Source organism: Pelmatolapia mariae, linkage group LG14 (genome assembly GCF_036321145.2).
Source record: "Pelmatolapia mariae isolate MD_Pm_ZW linkage group LG14, Pm_UMD_F_2, whole genome shotgun sequence".
In the NCBI taxonomy this organism is placed as follows: Eukaryota; Metazoa; Chordata; class Actinopteri; order Cichliformes; family Cichlidae; genus Pelmatolapia; species Pelmatolapia mariae.
In genome coordinates, this window is record NC_086239.1 from 38,484,147 (window position 1) to 38,505,145 (window position 20,999).

The window sequence follows — 20,999 nt, forward strand, 5'->3', positions numbered from 1 at the left end:
AGGAGGACGACGAGGGGAGGAAGCCAGCCAGCCAGCCAGCCGCGCGCATGCTCGAGACAGCAGGTGCCCGAGCCCCCGATGAAGAGGGGAAAAAAACTAATTTGCATTGCTAATGAGCTCCTCTGAGCCTCCTCCCCCCTCCATTTTGGGGGGCAAAAAAAGCTTCTAATATGGCGACATGTTTTTAAATCATGTGCCCCTTCGTCTTTCCTCCCAAACACACCAAAGGAGGGGAAAACATTTAAAATCCTACCACCATGTTGCAGTTTTAAAGGATATTTCTGCAAGTTTTGTATTTAAAAAAAATCCAAATCAGAGCTGAAACACTGCAGAAATATGAACAAAGCGATAAAAGCATGATGATCCAGAAGGTCAGCAGACTTCAGTGTTTACTACACCTGCTGCAGACACACTTCACATCGATGCAGGAAGGACACAGAAAAAATATCAGCGCAAACATTCGCATTCAGCTCCAACTGGACCCAGTTGAATTTGTCTTTATGAAAAGCTTTATACGGGGAACAATGGACGGCACATGGGCACCCAAAACAACCGCTAAATGATCGATTAATCACCACCTGGTAATTTAATCATAATCAAGATAAGCAGCAAATGAGTGAGGGGTTCATGGAGAGCTTTACGATCAACAACAACAGAGAGGGGGGGGGGGCTCACAGAGAATCCATCACTGAGCAAAACAAGTGAAGCGCCAGATTCCCAACAAGCACGTCGTTGTCTATTGTTGGAGGAAGAAAAGAGTGGCATACTTCTCACTTTTAACCCCCAGCCTCGACACATCAGGGCCAACAGGACGATAAACAGCCGATAGTGACACTACATACACGAGTTTTCCCGCTTTCCTCGCGCTGACCTCGTTTACGTTTCTCACGTGCACGCTGGGCTCTGATTGTGATGTGATTCTGTCTGTCGCCATGTGCGCACCATTTTTTTTTTAAATAAACACGCGCTTCATCGAAAATGGCTTAAAGACCCTCACGCGCCCTCTCCCCTCCCCGCCCCCTTTCCAATCTCTTTTCTTCCTGCGCGCGCATTCAGACTGAGATTCTGTGTTTATTGCGCTCGCTGCTGCCTGGGCGCGTAAACAACCTCACGCGCCTCGACGGGTTGTTTTTTAAATTATTATTATTTGTTCTAATTCACTGATTCAGACTCCAGACTGCACGCGCTCAAAACAGAAACACACACACACAGGCGCGCGCGCAAGTAGGAGAAGATGACAGACACACATGTCAGAGGAACAGGGACCGATCTAACCGTCCGTCCCGGAGAGCAACAAACGCCCCTTGGAGCCGCGTGGAAGCACGAAGAGACATTAACAGCTCCGTGTGACATCAAAGTATCAACCGCAAGCCCCGCGCGAGTATCATCACCTATCACACAGCTCCTGTGAGGCTCCATAACGTCACAAAAAAACGCCAACCATCCTGTTTCCCCCCCCCCCCCCACTCAATTAAAGAAAAATCTATTTAAATAAATATATATAAACGTGTCTCTTTGCAAACAGACGCAATTGGATCAAAGGCTTTTTGGGCACAAGCGCGCGCGACGTCGCCAAACAACAGCCCCCGTTCATTGTCCCCCTCCGCAACCGTCACCGCCGACAAAAACAAGCCCTCGCACGAGGACCCCAAATCAGCACAACCTCACTGCCCCGCACGCCACCACCACCACCTCCACCGCTACTACTACCAGGTTAATATGACCGTTAAAGGCTAATTACCCGCCGGCTAATCGCCATTAAACACACTCCCGAGACCTGTAGCCTCCAACTGCAGCCGAAATAAAAGCCTCCGCTCATTAAGAGGTGAGCAGGAAAACATGAATAAGACGTCAGAGATGTGCCACTCGGCAGAGTGATGGTCAGAGTGGAGAAATGCAGAAATAAAAGAGGCAAACAAACCTCCTTTCGTGTGCGTAAATCCGTTTCCAGGCGCGTGGACAGAAAGGTAATAAGCTTGTTGTGTTGGACGGGAAAAGACGCTGCCGGGGCTAAATCCTACCAGCCATCCCCTCTCTCTCTCTCTCTCTCTCTGTTGCTCGCTCGCGCGTCTGCCTGCGTCGTCGCTCTCTCTCTCTCTCTCTCTCTTAGCCAATTGTGTGAGATGAAATTGGCGCGAGGGGTTGAGCAGCGGGACGTTGGCAGGTTCTTCTCTCTCTCTCTCTTTCACACACACACACACACACACACACACACACACACACACACACACACACACGCACCGTTCACCTCTCAACGTTATTTGGTTGCCCCTAGCAACCACGAAGACCACCACCCCCTCTGCGCCCCTTGTCCAGGAGCCCCATCATCTCCACCCTCACCACCATCACTTCACCCGACTCCACCTCCTTAGACTGTCCAAAAAATGTTTCTGAGAAAATGTGAAAATGATTTTTCTCTAACCCGTGCAAATTTTAAATTAAAAGAGAGAGAGAGATGAGTGAGAGACAAAGGGAGCAGATGGAGTGAGATAGTCAGCGGCGCTCCTCTGTGCGCCAGCAGCTTACAACTCTCCCTGTGGTGGCTGCTCCATTCACGCTTCAGGCATTGTTTTCCATCTTTGTGTGTGTGTGTGTGTGTGTGTGTGTGTGTGTGTGGAGGCTGGAGAACAATGGGGGCAAAGCATCAATGCACGAAAAGAAGAAAAAGAGGGGTCGGGTGCACTAGGAGGGGAGGGTGCAGGGCGAGGTGGCCCCTTCCTCCTAAATTTAAAATATGCACAAAAAGCTCGGATCTTCTCTGGATTTCCTCCTTTTGTGTCCACACTGCATCTTTACTGTGTGTACATTATGGCTGCAGTTTTTCTTTCAGCACAACTGGAAACCTGCAGAACTGCAGTTGCTCTGAGGTCCACTTTAAGGGGAAATGATAGCTCAGTAAGGGCAGCTCATTGGTAGCTCTCTGGAAGCTACGGACTGCAGAGAGGATCTGCTGTCAGAAGGGGGCAGTGTCAAAAATATTTGGCTGTACTGTGATAATAATAGTCTCACAGCAGTTTGTAAAATATTCACAAGTGTTAATTTACTAATTCAAGGCAGTTCAGTTTTATTTAGATAGCAGTAAATCGCATCAACAGTAAACAGCAGTAAAGGTAAATGGAGAAAACTGAAAAATGACCCCCATGAGCAAACACTTGGTGACAGTGGGAAGGAAAAACTCCCTTTTACCAGGAAGAATCCTCAGCAGTTGGGGGTTAGGGGAGCAAGACAGGACAAAAGATTCACATTTCTGTTTCAGGGCACAAAATTTCTAGTTTTTAATGTACCTGAACAGACTTGGCACAACCACAGTCTAATAATCTTCATCCTTTAACTGCGCTCTGTTTCTGAAGAAGCTGTCCTTATGTGACATTTTGGGGGAGTGTCCAGCAGTGACGGATGATACGGTTGGTTTTACAGCATTTCAAGTGTGTTTGCAGAGCAATAAACAGCAACTGCACTTTACTCCTTGTAATTACTGCAGTAGTGTGACACATCAGCTTTATTTTATGTAGGAGAGTCATAAGAAAGCTGCTTCACAGACTTAACTGATAACACAACTCTGAATTTCTGCACAGACCAAACCAAAGCACAGTCTCTGCTAAACATTCACTCCATGCCAACTGTTCAATAAGCTGCATTCATTGGATCTTAACAGATATGACTGAATATTGTTGGACATTGCTCTAAACACAGATTTATTTTTATTTGTTTTTTTGCTCTTAGCTCTGGATGATATCACAAAGTGAGACTATCCATAATCTGATCATCTCACAAAGCTCCACCCACCTGTTGTTTAAACTTGTTGTTTATGCAGGACAGCCAATTAAAAAAGCTGTTGGCTTAAAGTGGGAGGGGCTAAACTGTTTATTTCAGACAGCTGATAAACTGAGGGGCTGCACCGAGGCCCAGTATAATCAAATAAGGATCATTTTGAACTGTGAATCATGCAAAGCAAATCTATTAGCAAGAGCATGAAAATATAGAGCTGGAACTGACTATAACAGATCCCATTTATCCCAACTCAGTGACCCTGCTGTGTGTCTGTTAAGATTTTTAATTTCCCTGCATGAATTTTTAGAGTTTCTATTGACCCACCAGAAATGCTCATGCTCATTCTAAAAAGACTTCACATGGGTTGTTTATGCTCTTGGATATGCATCAGATCCAAGAGTAGTAAGGTGCTTTCCACAGAAGATCATGCAAAGCTACTCTGAAACGAGGAGCTGGAAATGAGAAAAATAAGTCCAGTTTAAAAACAAACGTCTGCTCCACTGCCCAACACTGCAGTGCATTCGTTTGCAGATCATTAAAGAGCAAAGAAGAAATGTAGCTGTTTTATTCTGAAGCCTAAAGCATCTGGGACTGGGTTAATTGTCACGTGCAGACACAGCGCGGTCCAACGCCGACCCCTTAAAGGATCTTAAAAGAGACACGAAGAAGACGAGAGAGTGAGCGAGCAGAAAAGAGATGTGTCACTCAGCGTGCCGTTGACTCTGCAGTCTGATGCTGATGATGATTTGACATGACAGCCAGCAGCCTCCTTTTCTCCTGCTCCTCCTTTACCTCTGCTCTGCCCTCATCCCCCTCTGTGCCTCTGGGGAGAGGAGACATGGGGAAGGAATGGATGGGCAAAGGAGGAGTACCAAGGAGAGAACAAAGGAGATTCAACAGAGGATCCTAGTGGATGAAATCGTGCTTGAAAACTTGTTTTTTCATAGTTTAAGAAAAGTCACCAGATGAAGACGTATTATTTGACTGCACATTTCCACATGAATTGTATCCCTCATAAAATCTGATCTAGTACCGTTTTCTGGGGTGCACATCTGGCCATTTTGACAAGATGTTTTAAAAAATGTTCCAAGCTTTTGGACGTTGGCAGCAATGAGACTTAAAACATGACTGCAGATGTCTCAGCCCACAGCAACATCTTATGACCATAAAAAACGTGACAGTCTTTTTAACAATGCCAAACATGCCATAATATGAGCAATATAAAGTCCGGCAGAGCAAACAGGACCTCACACTGTAAATGCACACAGTGGACTGCCTTTAACTTTATTTATACTCACTTATATTGAGTCAGTGACTCGTACTTGGTTTTTCAAAGTACAAAATACTCATGGGAATATTTACCTGCCTTAGTTTAGTCATGTTTATGTGTTTAACTTGTCATTCCAGTGGATGAGAAGTGCTTTCCACTGTTTTTTTTGGAGCGAGAGCAGCAACAGGCCACCAGGACCGTGCCCGTTAATGGCTCCTGGTCAGTGCTCGTGTTCAGGGTTAATGATTAAATGTTAATTAAAAGTAGTGTTTCTGTAACTGTGGTGTTATGGGGCAAAGTGTGAGATCACAGAGTGTTAAAACATAATTTAAATACTGTGGACTCACAGTAAGTAAGTATGTATTTGATGATGAGATTTTCTGAGTTTATTTACTAAAAAAATGTTGCATAAGTTAACAGATAGATAGATAGATAGATAGATAGATAGATAGATAGATAGATAGATAGATAGATAGATAGATAGATCACGACTCATCAGGCAACGTTTTATATTCATTATATTATATTATCATTATATTAAGTGTATTTAACTTATCCATTTGAAGTCCTACACAGTCAGTCTTTTTTGAGGTAGCAAGTTTGGTTGACATTTTTAAAGTTTAGCCAACTCATCATGTTAGGTAAGCTGCCTTTTCCTTTGGCTCACATGTCAGCTAACAAGAAATAAACCTCGCAGTTAAAGTGACACACTGTCTTATTAGTGTGTACCGATGAGAAAGTCATTAGTGCGATGTTGGTTTACCGGTCAAATAGCCTGACAGGAAACAAAAAAGCTAATCTGTGAGGCACACTCTACCGCCTAAGACGGCTGTGACTGGAACGTGTGCAATATTGTTGTTTTTTGTTGCATCAAATCTGGAGTCCAGAACCTCTACAACAGGTTCAGTATCATCAGCGGTGGCTGGATTTAAGGGGTTAAAATGTGCAGCACATTCTCAGTATCCTGCATCTTCATGAGGGAATATAAACATCTTCTGAACTGATAGAGGCTGGTAGCTTTCTCATCTGCAGTAATTACACTGCTGTCTCGACATTTAAGTGGTAATGATATATTGATGTTCTACTGCACGCTCTGATATCTCGAAACATTTCAGGAATTAATGTGTCTCTATTTTATTACCAGTGGTTCAGACTGCTCGCAGGGTCACAGCATGCTGAAATCCCTGACTGAACTGAGGAAAAATCATTTTCACCTGACTGCTCCTGCACAGCGACCCACAGTAACAGGTCCTTCCCTCTCAGAGGACACTTCCTGTCTGTATATTAAAAAAAGGTTAAAAGGCAAATTAAAACCATTTAATTTCTACCTTTTTAAAGACTGCATAAAATCTCTGCGGACTAATAAAACAAATCTCGGCTATTTGAATGTAAGTCATGCGAGTTTTAGTGTGTTCTACTCAGCGCGGTGTATTAAAAGTAGAGAGGTAAAACCGTCGAGCTGTAATTCAGCAGCCAGAGTGCTGAGTCAGGCTTGTTTCTGTTCCCCATCACCGGCAGACCTTTTTCACTCATCACTCCATATGCTCACCTAATGAGCCTTTGAGACCAGGAGCACTGACACACACACATAAATATGCACTGATGCTTTCAGGTAAGCGTGTAATTCCATTCACAGCTAGCTTCATGGGATTCCTCAGAGCAGAGGGATGGGCATGTTACGTTTGAAGTGTGGAGGTCCTACTTGTACGTGTACAGTTTACGGCAGAAATATCTACCTGGTTAAAAATCTGAGAGTCTGATTCTGTCTGTCGGGCTGGCAGACTTTGTGTCTTATGTTTGGCGAAGTAAAATGCAAAGCAAGCAACTGAAATCTGCAGTCGGTCTAATGGCAACCAGGGGGCGACTCTTGAGGCCCCTGTAGGGAGTTTTTCCTTCCCACTGTCGCCACAGCGCTTGCTTATAGGGGTCATATGATTGTTGGGTTTTTCTCTGTATGTATTATTGTAGGGTCTACCTTACAATATAAAGTGCCTTGAGGCGGCTGTTGTTGTGATTTGGTGCTGTATAAATAAAACTGAATTGCGCTGAATTGTCCACATCTAGTCATTTTTGGCACCAAAAAAACAACAAGGCACTTTCAACCAACTGACCATTTAAATCACACTTTTGTGATTAAAGATCTTGTTCTGACAAGGCCAATATCCTTCAAACTTCTGTTTATCTCAGACATTCTTCAAAGAGCAGTTGTAAAACGACTGACCATCTGCAGAGAAAAGGTTTATTTTAAGAGTTTCAGTCAGATTTCAGCATTAGCTTATCACAGTACAGAAGCAGCGTCAGTGAAGGTTACAAGTGGCCTCTGACAGTGGACTCATTTCTGCGCTTGTCCTGCTAGACCTCAGTGCAGCGTTCGATACTGTTGACCATAATATTTTATTACAATGATCTGAACATCCTGTAGGTATCAAAGGTACTGCCCTGCAGTGGTTAGAATTATATCTGTCTAACAAGCTCCTTTTCCATAAGTACCTACTCGGATCGACTCAGCACAGTTGGCCACAGTTTTCCATTAGGTCATAGTTCCTGGTACCAGGTACTTTTTTAGTACCCGCCCAGGATTTCAGGCGATCCAAGCAGGTACTAAAATGTGATGTTGCCAGACTGCATGCCACCGACTGGCTGGCCAGTAGCATCACTACTCATGAGAGTTTCTCATTCATGAAAATTAAAACGGCCATTTCGAAACCCAGCAGCGAACAAAATGGCTACAAGAAACAACGCTGTTTTCCCCGAGTCTGATGAAAAGCCACAGACCGAGCAGCAGGTATATTCTTGCTTCGACATCCACCTGTTTTGCAGCGTTCGTGTTGCATATTAATTACGTTGTATGATGCTTGGACACGTTGCTATGATGACAACCACGCATGTTAGGTAGTACCGGATTGTAATGGAAAACCAGTCGATCCAAGTCGAGTGTGGTGACTAGGTACTAATGGAAAAGTGGCTACAGACTCCAATTTGTGCATGTAAATGAAGAGTCCTCTTCACACACTGAGGTCAATTATGGAGTTCCACAGGGTTCAGTGCTAGGACCAATTCTATTTACATTATACATGCTTCCCTTAGGCAGCATCATTAGAAGACATAGCATACATTTTCACTGCTATGCTGATGACACCCAGCTCTATCTGTCCATGAAGCCAGGTAACACACACCAATGAGTTAAACTGCAGGAATGTCTCAAAGGCATAAAGACCTGGATGGCCGCTAACTTTCTGCTTCTTAATTCAGATAAAACTGAGGTTATTGTACTCGGCCCTGAAAATCTTAGAAATATGGTATCTAACCAGATTCTTACTCTGGATGGCATTACCTTGGCCTCCAGTAACACTGTGAGGAACCTTGGAGTCATTTTTGACCAGGACATGTCCTTCAATGCACATATTAAACAAATATGTAAGACTGCTTTCTTCCATTTGCGCAACATCTCTAAAATTAGAAATATCCTGTCTCAGAGTGAAGCTGAAAAACTAGTTCATGCATTTATTACTTCCAGGCTGGACTACTGTAATTCATTATTATCAGGAAGTCCTAAAAACTCCCTGAAAAGCCTTCAGTTAATCCAAAATGCTGCAGCAAGAGTACTGACAGGGACTAGAAAGAGAGAGCAGATTTCACCCATACTGGCTTCTCATTGGCTTCCTGCTAAATCAAGAATCAAATTTAAAATCCTTCTCATAACATCTTGAATAATCAGGGCCATTTTTATCTGAAAGTCCTCATAGATCACCCCAACAGAGCACTGCTCTCAGACTGCTGGTTTACTTGTGGTTCCTGGGGTCTTTAAAAGTACAATTGGAGGCAGAGCCTTAAGCTTGTCTTTACCTTACAATACAAAGCACGTTGAGGCAACTGTTGTTGTGATTTGGCACTATATAAATAAAATTAAATTGAATTTAAGTTAATTAATTTCCCATGTGAGCCACAACAAAATCTACAAGGTGCATGTTAAGAGCTGGTTGTGTCACACAGCCTTCAAAGTAAAACTAAAAGTCTGAGTCATATTAGGAATCACCTTTTTTGTATAACCTTTTATCGTATCTTCCTTTGGCTATAATGTACCATTTTTCATTTTCTGTCTGTCTGGTTACATTTAGACACTAAAACTACAAAAACATCCCTTCATAATTAAAATATGCATTAAAAGCAAACTCTGAGTACAAAGGCTAAGATGGCTTCTGGTCTGAAAAATGCAGCCACGCTAGAAGCACCGTTAACGTCCTTTCTCAGTAATGGTCAGCAGGGGGCGCCTTCTTTGGTTTCAAAAAGCGCGTTTGTGTCTTTTTACCACTGATTTTTAATTGTGAGAAACAACAATAATCTAAAAGCTCAGCACTAAAAGATAAGTTGGGTGGCAGAATTCACAGTTGCATGAATTCAAGCTCTCACCTGGACCACTTCTCTTTACTTATTTGAATTTTTAATTGCTCTTGTTTTTGACTCTGCCTTTTCTTCTACTGTGGTTTTAAGTTTAGGTATTAAAACTAGTAAACTGAAACTACTCTTAAGAGTTTTAATATAGGACATAAATAAGATAAATACCATTTTGGGGTGATGAAGTGGCTTAAATCTGAATTCTTTATAATGTCAAGGAGGGGGCGACTCCTGTGCTTGTTTATTTAAAAAATTCAAATTCAACTTCAAATTCAAAATTCAAATTCAAATTTTATTTGTCACATACACAGTCATACACAGTACGATATGCAGTGAAATGCTTAGACAACTGCTCGTGACCTAAAGAAAAAAAAAAAGACTGAATAGGATAGGAAATAAATATGAAAATTAAAAAGGGTAAATTTAACTAGGAAGGAATAAAATAAAATATAAAAATTAAAGTTAAAAATGAAATAACTGTACAACAACAAATTAGAATGAAGGGTAAATTTAACTGGGAAAGAATAAGATAAGATATATAAATTAAAGTTGAAAATAAAATAACTGTACAACAAAATACACAATAAACAAATACACAATATAGAAATATACACAATAGAAATAAAAAATGTATAGGAGCCTGTAAAAAATATTACCCAACAGCTCATCTGATTTTTTCCATTAGCAAACACTTCCTTCATGGGTATATGTACATTTTAAAGCCCTATTAAATACAACATGATGTTTTTGTTTTCAGTTATGGTCTCCATTAGTGTTTAAATAGACAAAAACCAGGGAATCCTTTATTGTGTAAAGTACGTTATGTCTATGTTCACAACAAGCTCGCTGGTGCTCAGGTAACGTTCTTACAATTATAGTAGCGGCAGGAAGATTTCAAGTGTATGTCAAAGCAAAAGAAAAAAAATAGAATTAGATTTTTTCTTAAATAATGACTTTAAATAATCAACATTTTTGGGTGGTTTCATGCTTTGACTCCCAAGAAGCCAAATCAATCGATAAAGGGGTTAGGTAAGAAAAGTAAATAAGGTGAGATCTAAATTGGAACTTGCTGGAGGAGACACACAGTCTGGCACTCCGCTGTGTTTGAGAAAATGACTTCAGGGCGAAGAAAATCCCCGAGGTGTTTATGTATTTGTAATGAAGTTGGTTTGTTGAGGTTTGGGCTTGTATTATTGTGGGCTGGAAGGAGAACAACTTACAAAAACTGTTTAGAGGTGTAAATTTGTTATGGAGATTAAAACTGTGGTGAATATTTGCAATGATGAATGACATTTATGTGATTTCAGGATTAAAGCTTCCTAGAAGGACTGACTGGGGAAGGAAAGGGACTCAGCAACGCATCATCGACGTGAGTACGGTGGTGGTTGTACCTCACTTCTTCACAGAGTTGATACCAGCTACAATGTTTCTATTTTCAAGTGGCTGGTTAAACAGGATCTGTTTTGTGTTTCCTCATTTCCTGTCATATACGTCCTGTTCCAATTTTACAACATGGCCCAAGTTTCAAACGAGGTCGCTGTCTGTACCAGTGCAAGTAATCTGTGTCAGCTAAAAGCTCAGGCTTCACACTGCTCCACACAATCAGTGTCAGGGTGATGTCATAGACACGGGGTAGCCCTAATATAGTCATGTTAAGGGATATAAGATAAGATAAGATAAGATAAGATAAGATAAGATAACCTTTATTAGTCCCACACATGGGAAATTTGTTTTGTCACAGCAGGAAGTGGACAGTGCAAAAGTTATGAAGCAAAAATTAGAATAAAATAAAATAAGAATAAATACAGTACACAACTGTACAGAATAGAATAAAATAAAATACTATATACAGTAGAATAAAATAGAATAAAATATGCAATAAGATAAAAATAGAATACAAATGCTATATACAACTCAGTAAAAATACAACGATGCCAGAAAAGATTATTGCACATTAGTGTTATTGCACATGTGTGGATGTGTGTGTTTGATCAGTTGGAGTCTTTGTTGTGCAGTCTGACAGCAGTGGGGAGGAAAGACCTGCGAAATCTCTCCGTCCCACACCGTGGGTGCTGCAGTCTCCCACTGAAGGAGCTGCTCAGTGCTGTCACAGTCTCATGCATGGGGTGGGAGATGTTGTCCAACAGGGATGACAGCTTAGCCACCATTCTCCTGTCACTCACCACCTCCACTGGGTCCAGAGGGCATCCTAGAACAGAGCTGGCCCTGCAGATCAGCCTGTTCAGTGTCTTCCTGTCCCCAGCAGAGATGCTGCCGCCCCAGCAGACCACACCATAAAAGATGGCTGAGGCCACCACAGAGTCATAGAAGGTCTTCAGGAGTGGGCCCTCCACTCCAAACGACCTGAGTCTCCGCAGCAGGTATATGAGGGGTAGCCAATCAGCAGACAGCTGGCTTAACGGCATCAAGAGAAGCTAAAACAGCTCCTGTTTTCAGAAATAGAGGGTTTAAACAACAAGACCTGTGTAAGATAAACAAGGATCGTTTTGAGCTGTGAATCATGCAAAGCTACTCTAGTAACATCCAAGAGTATAAATATGGAACCCTTAGACACCCCTGAGCCTGCTGAGATTTCTCATTGTTTCCGTTGGATTAATGAAAATAACCTATGTTATGAACTGATATATATAGACCATTACCAATAGAGCCAATAGTGTTTTCCATATTTGACGTAGCCACAGTGACATCACTCTGTGATTTGTGAATTGCCTTTTTAAAGTTTTGTTTTATGGCTCACTGACTCTAGAATAAAAATAAGATGGAAACCTTCTTACGAATAAAAAGAATTAGTGGCTGCCTGATTGAATTTTTTTGCAATGACTGCCTGGTCACTTGAAGGATGAGCATGCAACACCCTCAACCACTTTCTACTGCAAGGCAACTTGCACAACCTGGTAGGAGGCAAGCTGTCTTCAAATTATCACGGTTCAACTCAGACTCATGGCAGACCGATTTTGTGTCATTTTCCAAAGTCCTGCTTAAACTGAGTCGCTATCTGTTTGAAATCTATGAGCTTCTGGCTGGACTCTGATTGGAAGTAGTTAGTGTGAGTTTATGAATATGCAGATGGCAACAGACTTTTGCCAGTTTACCACAATTAATCGTTGTATTATCACAAACATGTTACATGTACTTGCCAATTTGACCCCATTCAATCACAAACCGATAGCAGAGTCTGTGATTTACCTCCATCTCTACACACCAAAGTCACTTTGAAGATGACAACTTTCTGAGAATGTACTGACTAATTAGTGTCTTGATGCATGCTCAGTCATCCAGGTGAGGAAATCCCAATTCCCATTCGGTTCCTCTGGACGTAGCGTTTTCAGTGGGAGAAACCTTGTGTTGCTTAGATGAGTGGGAGTACTTTTTGGGAATACCAGCTAATTAATGTCCAGCAACATCCAAATAAAGTGATGAAAACTGGAGCTTCAACCTCTCACCGCCGACTGGTGTTGATTTTAAACGATTAATACAGTGATTTTCATTTCAGAATTCTACTTTAAAGCCTTAATAAAATGGAAGAAAATTCGTTATTTAAACATGAAACCCCCTGTACAGTTGCTATGATGGGGGATACATCCACAGTATCAACACTCTTATTTCTGTTGTATAGTTGCAGATTTTAACATGTGGGTCTGAGGGCATGGACACACTGCTGGAGCCTCGTGTGGACATTAGAGGAACTGCAGTTTTTCCAAAAGTTGATTCTGTTCATCTGGACGTAGCGATTTCAGTGGGAGAAACGTTTCATCACTCATCCAAGTGACTTCTTCAGTCTCAGCAGACTGCAGGTTTCCCCGATCTTATAAACAGTACATTTGCATAATGACTGAAACCAGTTTTTGGTTTTTGGCAGAAAGGCTGATGCTTTTGGTCCTTTTCATGTCATCCTCAAGCAGCTGTCTGATTTTGGTGTTGTAACAGATGATTTTAGGAAAAAGTGTGTTGTTATCCTAATAATTCAGCTTCCCTTTGGTCAGGCCTGAAGCCTCTGGATGATGTTTGATGTGTCTGGATTGGTTGGCACACCATAACCTAAAGTCTTCCTAATTGAAGCTACATTCATTAGGATGTTCCCCTCTGGAGGAGAATAGACTTTCCCACTTTGACCTTGTGATTGTGAGGGGACCATCCCACTTTGGCCCACATTATCCTTCTTTTGGTCTTCCACTGTAGACTAATGAGTGTGTGTTGAGGGCTAATTAGGGCTGCACAGCTGTAAGTGGCTGTAATTGTACACACACACTGACACACAGCTTTAGGGTAAAGTTGACAAACATGCCAACATGGTTTCATCTTTAATTCCCTCTTAAGTCTCTCTCTCTCTTTCTTACTTGCCCTCATTCCCCCCTCTACACACACCTCCACATTCATCCCCCCTTTCATGAACTTCATCTCACTTCCCCTCACTCACCACCTCCTGACTCCATTCTTTGATTTCTCCATCACAACATACCATCTCTAATGAGTGAAAACACCCCTTATTTCCTATCTATCTATCTATCTATCTATCTATCTATCTATCTATCTATCTATCTATCTATCTATCTATCTATCTATCTATCTATCTATCTCAATAAAGAGAGGGGGATGAACACACACCCGTAGCAAACACACACAATCCAATGTCGTCTGGATGTCACCAGACAGAGAGGTGTCTGGAGAGAGCCTCCTGCCTCTGGTGACAGCAGTCTGTGTCTGTATGTGTGTAAACAGTGATGCCGATGGAGGGGGAAAAACCACAAACAGAGGATGGAGCACGACAGGCGAATAACAACAGACAGACGGCAAGACAGAGGAAGAAGAAATGAGATGCAGAATGTGCCAGACAGTGGCATAAAACGAGAGAGAGAGAGAGAGAGAGAGAGGGAGGGAGAGAGAGGGAGGGAGAGAGAGAGAGAGAGAGAGAGAGAGAGGGAGGGAGAGAGAGGGAGGGAGGCGTCGATAAAGTGAGAAAGATGGGTAATGAAAGAGGGAGAGAGTTTGCCTGAGGACAGAGCGACCAGCCTTGGCATGCTCGGCTAAAGCCGACACTGCCGGGTAATAAATAACAGTCATTGGGATGTCAGGAAAGAAATGGATACAGCAGAGAGACAGACAGACAGACACAGAGACAGACAGGCTTGATAAACAGTGTTAGGGACGGTCAGTGGTCCTAGGGATGGCAAACTGTTAGGAAAAGTAATTGGATAAGCCCCTCCCACCACACTGTTCTGGCGTAGAGCTTTTTTATGTTCACAAGCTGCAATGACACGTCATGTGGGCGGAGCTGAACTGGTGGCAAAAAGCAACAGTTACGCAGTATCTTGCAAACCTTCAAATCTTTTGATGGACATAATTCTGAACTTGATTTCCGTGACATTTGGTTTCAAGATTTGTTCACTGATGTTTATCTAAAAGATTTAAGGTGCACTAACACGCCACGTCCCAAACTAAAAGAGGGGGCACAAGGCAAGGTGATCCTAGGATTGGGTCAGAGAGGGCAAACGGCATAAAATCTTTGCCAGTTCAATGATGTGGATCATCAAGAGTGAGATTTCCATTCCAGAACCACCAGCCCCGGGTTCACTGTTGGCCAGCAGGGTGGAAACTGTGCTGCTGATGACCAAAGACAAAGGAAGAGGAGAAGAGGAAGCTGTGTTAGGAGGCAGCAAGAGAGAAGGAACACCAGAGTGTGGAAGTGAGAGGAGGAACCTTAAACACAGGGACTAAGAGGAAGACCACCGAGACATCATGAGACAGTCTGGTTCTTCAGTTATGTTGCATTAATAGATATCAGCTATTGGTTAGCTTTAGGTAATAACTACTTAGTTAAGTTTAGGCAGATAAACTATTTGCTTGACCAGTGAGAGCAGGAAGCAGGTAGAAGAGAGGTTACATGGTGGTGACTGATCGTCCTGGAAGGCTGGTTTTCCAGCCTCTAACCTCACACCGTTGAGAGACAAGAGGGTTGACCCTTTCTGGATTTTCTATGCGTGGACTACATGGTTTTTAAACGGAGATTGATCGATTTATTTCAAATTTCCATAACAGGAACCAACAAAAGGGCAGGAAGCTGAGCTGGAGGTGCCAGAGCTGAAGATCTTTACCCTGAGTGATGGACAGGACTAGAGATGAGGACACCAGAGGAACAGCTCAGGCTGAGCGGTGTGGAGACAAAGTTAGAGGGACAAGGCTGAGATAGTTTGGACATGTGCAGAGGAGGGAGAGGGGCTGCCAGGCAGGAGGAAAAGAGGAAGACCTCAGAGGAGGTTTATGGATGTAGTAAAGGAGGACACGGAAAGGGTCGATGTAACCAAAGAGGATGCTAAGGATAGGGTGAGATGGAGGAGTATGATCCGCTGTAGTGAACCCTAAAGGGAGCAGCCGAAACAAGAAGAAGAAACTTTAGACAATAAAAACTTCCCTGTCAGGTTAATCAATCAAAACTAAGTTCAGCAATAGACAGAGATCACAGTTTAGGTGAAAATATAACAGAAACCTTTTCAGACCTGTGTATTTTCTGGCTTGGTGTGGTGATGCGTCCTAAGAAAAAGTCATGGAAACATTGTTACATTTGAAGTACAAAGTTGTGCTGCCTGTTATGAAGAAGGTGAACAATTTGTGTTTGCGGAGATGAGCAAACAGGTTTTCAGCTGTGAGACCGAGCTGTCGGTGAGCGCGTACATTATAAACCTATGGCCTCTGTGCACCTCTTCACGCTCGGCTACATGTCTGTGTACTCATGAGTGAGCTCATGTATACGTCGAGGGTTGGGCTGTGTGTGTGTGTGTGTGTGTCATCAAGCTCTTTGTGCTACCCGTCAAATTAATTTCCCGCTCGCTTATCCTGCTCGCTTATTTTCAGATATGCGGTGTGCACGTGCAGCAGGATGCAGCTGTTGCGGACCAATACGGATGCACTTTATATTTCCAGTCAGCAGCAAGCTGGTCTCTGACTGGTTGAAACGTGCGGGCTGTAAGTGGAGGAGTTTAGCCGAGATTAACTTCAATATCTAATCAATGTTGACTGGTAGCATAACGGCGAGAAGAAGAGGGAAGCAGGAAGGGGGAAGAGGTGGAGGACATGGGAAAGGGAGTAGAGGAGAAGGGGGTACGAAGGAAAAAAATGAGGAGGAGCTGGTCTCCTTTCAGTGGCTGTGCGTTGATGCATGTCAGCGTCCTCCGCCCCCAAATATCCCACAACCCCCCCATTCACATGAATTAAAGGCTGTGTTAGTGTGTCATTGTCACCCTGAGCGGTCCAAGCCATCGGCTGGAACTAAAGACCGCCACAAAATAAAAGTATGACTCATCACACACACACGCTCACACACAGAGGTGAGGTAATGGCAGCAAAATGAAATGAATGAGAAGCTGGGGGCTGGAACAGCAGATGGAGAGGGCTTTGTGAACTTGTGATATTAGTAAAACCGTGAAAAATAAAACCATTTTTCTCAAGGCTTCATTAACTGTGTGTGAAATGCTGTGCACAAATGTGTAGGTGCTAAATGTAAAATGTGAGTGTTTTTGCTGATATTGCAGTAAACCAGTTTTTGAACTGTTAGTTCCACACAACGTGCACTATAGAGTTATCACGTAAGGCTTACCGCATCTCACGGCACAACATGGAATAAGTTTAGTCGGTCCGTGTTTTGATCACACTCAGTGATTCAGGTAAGGAAATCTTAAAAAGTTGACTCAAAACTGGCACCACTGACTAACCTTGAGCTGTGAGGTCAGTTTCATGATCATTAACATGCAAACTGTAGGGAAGACTCATCAATGACCATGACTGCATTCACAGAGAGCTGGGGAATTGCTGCAACCGTCCGCTCTTTAAGTCTGATGTCATTAGCCGTTCAGTTCCAAACTCCGCTTTAGGTCCCAAAGTCAAAATCTGAGAGCTACAAACTGTCTAAATTCTTTCATCTTTAATAAAATTATCAGTGTGGCTGCTTTACCAGGTGTAACAATTAAGTTTAACATCCAGGCGTCTCTGAAAACAGAATTGATTAAATTTAATGGCGTTAGAAGTTAGCAGGAAGTTAGCTCGCTAGCTTCCATCTAAAGATTGAGGGATTCATGAAAAATTCAAACGTACAGCTCTGCTATCACTTCCAACATAAATGAAGACAGAAAACTAAACAGCAGTGACGTTTGTAGGGTTACTGAAGTTGGGCTAGCTGGTATATAATGTGCTACATGGTGGCTAGCTACACAGCTATGTTAGCATGACATAAACACAGTGAAGCTGGAGGGTGAACGCTAACTTTTTTCCACTCGATAAAAGTTAACGTGAGGGTTCCTGATGGTTAGGGACAAATGCAATCGCATGGCAGGATGCTGTAAACGGACCAAACTTCAGTCAGGAGAACAACTGAGATAATCCATCCACAATACGAGGTTAGTCATTAATACACTGCTGCATGGGCGGGGCTGTAGTTACATCGTAAGGTTTTAAAAACTGAGCTTTAAAACGTGCTGCGAATGAGTAGTGGTAATAAAAACTGAGAGAGGCCGACAGTGATCATTGCCTGTTTTTAGGGGCTTGTTCAGATTAAATAGAACAAGATACAAATCATTAAAACATGCTAAAAACACATCAGCCTTAATAACTGCAGAGTAGTTTGGACCTGGAAGCAGGATTCATACGTCATCACTTATAAACGGATTGCAGGTCATCATACAGATGTACTTTATAGGGTTGGGGAACCCTTCAGTCAGCGGAGTCTTTTCTTCATCCAGACAAACAGAATCATCTTTCTAGGATTTAGTTGACCAGGATTTGAAACACTTGCTATTGTAAAACTAACTCTGCAGCTTTGGTGCCTAAACTCAACCATACAGTGAAAAACACCATGACGGAAGTGTACAGTAACACCAAACAAAGAATGAAACTCATTGGTTAAGAGTTTTACCCAGGACACTGTGGTTCACCCTGAGGTTTGGCTTTGACTCATCGGATAGGATTTCAAAAAGATCAGGTTACATTTTTTATGCTATGATGGTCACAACTCCACCTGATGCTTTAGAACCACGAATTCACATCATCACAACCAGAGTAATCTGGAATATTCCATCACTGAACTGAAGCTCATCAAATAGTTTTGTGCTTAAACATAAACGAGGAGGTTTTAGTTCCAGTTCTTAATGTCTGTAATTTCCCCTCACATCCAACTGGTCATGACAGATGGATGCTCCCCCCTCCTGAGCTTTGTGCTATCAGAGGTTTCCTCCTGTTAAAAGGGAGTTTTTCCTTCCCACCATCTAAATGTGCTTGCCCACAGGGGGAAGGAGGTTTTCTTCAATACTGTACCTCACACCATAAAGCACCTTTTTTAAAGTCAGTATTGTTGTAAATTGGCATTATATAAATAAACTTAAACAGAAAAAAATGTTTAATATAGAGGGTAATAGAAGTGAGTTAATCTGTCCATAAATCAGCCCACTCAGGACTATTTCTATGAGGTCCAAATGTACTACCTGAAATAGAAGTTGCCTGGGTAACCGCCTTCACCTTTCCTTAACCATATAGTTAGGAAAGGTGCCAGAAAATAACCAGTTTCCAGTTCTGCACTATAACCTGTTGATGCACTATAAATGATGTGTTCAGGCCAACAGGTTAATAAGATGATCATATTGTGCACATGTTGTAAGTTTACGGATGTTGAAAGAACAGAACAGCTGTTCTGTCTGTGGAGCCCCTCCCCAGTGTTTGCTGTCTGTCAACAATAAGAAAATACTGGAAAAAGTTATTTCAGAAAGTTCTGCAATGATTTAATGTTGCACTTTATATAAACATAAAGTTGAGGGATTGTAAAAGAATGGTGAAAATTGCAGCAGCGGAGGTGGAAAGCTCCCAAATTTACTGTTTACCTCAGAATCAGTGAGACAGACGATAAAGCAGCCGTAGCTGTGATAACTCTCCGGAGTTGTAAAACTGTTTCTGTGCAGCCTTCAAACTCACACATCCATCCATCAAACGGGACTCTCTGGATCTTGAATTTCATTAGTTCCAATTCTTGGTGATGTCAGTGATTTGTTTCAGAAACGGTGTAATGGAAACGTGTTAATCTGTCCTTAAAAGCCACTGAAAATCTGCCCACTCGGGACTGGCTCAGTCATTTCCACGAGGTGTTATTTTGTTCGGCCATGCCACACGCTGAACTGCACTTTATTTCACTAAAGCCATCGAATTGAAGTGAAGTGACAAAGAGGGAGAGGAGAAATTAGAAAAAGTGAGGGAGATTATAAAGTATAGTGCTGACACATGCTGTCTAACGAGAACAAGCGAGAGAGGGTGAAAGGTATAGGAAGCGGAGAGAGAGAGAGAGCTGGGAAGTCATCTATTAACATTAGAGTCTGGAGCATCATGGAGTCTAATAGTCTCTCTCTCTCACCCTCTCTCTCTCTCATTCTGTCTTTTTAGTCCATTTGGGTAACTGCTCTCTCCACGCCACATTAATCTGTGTAATTAGGTTCGAAGCTTGTTTTACCTCCTTTCCTCCTCTTATCTTTTTCTCTCCTCCTTGGCCTTCCTCTTCTGTTTCCTTTTCTTCTTCCTCTACATTTCCTCCTCTTCTCTCTTAATTTTACTCCATCACCTTTCCTACTCATTCGTTCCCTCTCTGTATCTTCTCTTGTTTTTCTTTCTGCGTCATTCGCTTCCTTTTTCCTCCCGCTTTTCTACAAACTCCAGCTTCTCTTTTTCCTTGCTAAATCTCTGGAGCCCCATTCACACACAGAACCTGGAAGGACTGAGTTTAATTATTCATGGTGGATAGAAACAAGGAACAAGACTACAAGCCCGCAGTCACAGCTCTACAAAGCTGCACTGGGTCGAACACTAATGTCACCTTGCTAACATGATAATGACAAACCAATGCGCTACCTATCTGCTCGTTAAGTCTGACATCATTATCCGGGTCCAAACGCTCCCTCAGACAAACACCCAGGCTCCCCTGAGAGTTAAAAACAGTCCAAATTCTTTCAGCTGTGATAACCGATCAGTGTGGCCGGGCATCCAAGAGGGTTAACTGAATAAGTTAGCAGGAAGTTACCTGGTTTTCACCTGAAAGTGATAAGTCATGTTCTGGTTGAAGTCTAGTACTGATCTTGAATCAAAGGAGCCAGGCTTTCTTGCGATGTTTTAAAGTGGTCTTGAGCAACAGTTCTCCTTTTTCTTTTGACATTGGCTGCTTTTTCATTCCAGTCTTTGTATCTAACCGCTTTCAGAGGAGTCATTTGTTTGTTGAGCCACTTAATACTGACCTATGAATCATTCAGGCATGAAAAAGGGACTTACACATAACACATCATTTAACAAATTGCCTACATTTAGGCGCTTTGTTACTAATGGCCTGTCACATTTCCTTTGTCGAAGATAAGACAGTTTGACAGACATAAAATAGCGTTTCTGCACCATTCTTAAAGACCTGTTATCTGAAAACATATCTCAGCGCGGTGTGCAGGAGCTGAGGAAACTGGACGAGTGGAGGACCAAAGTGTAGGGCCTAAAAAACTATCCACAGCAGATAAACAGGATCTGAAAGTCACGT

At 42.5% G+C, this 20,999-nt stretch overlaps 1 protein-coding gene across 1 annotated transcript in view; it reads right to left on the reverse strand.

The window, feature by feature from the left end:
- The window catches only part of si:ch211-137a8.4 (neurofilament heavy polypeptide), a 40,183-nt gene extending 38,086 nt beyond the window's left edge, over nt 1–2,097 (reverse strand). Inside the window, exon 1 of the mRNA XM_063492426.1 lies at nt 1,922–2,097. The gene's annotated coding sequence lies outside the window, so the exon portion shown is untranslated. The remainder of the gene's footprint in view (nt 1–1,921) is intronic.
- Nucleotides 2,098–20,999: the final 18,902 nt, after the last annotated feature.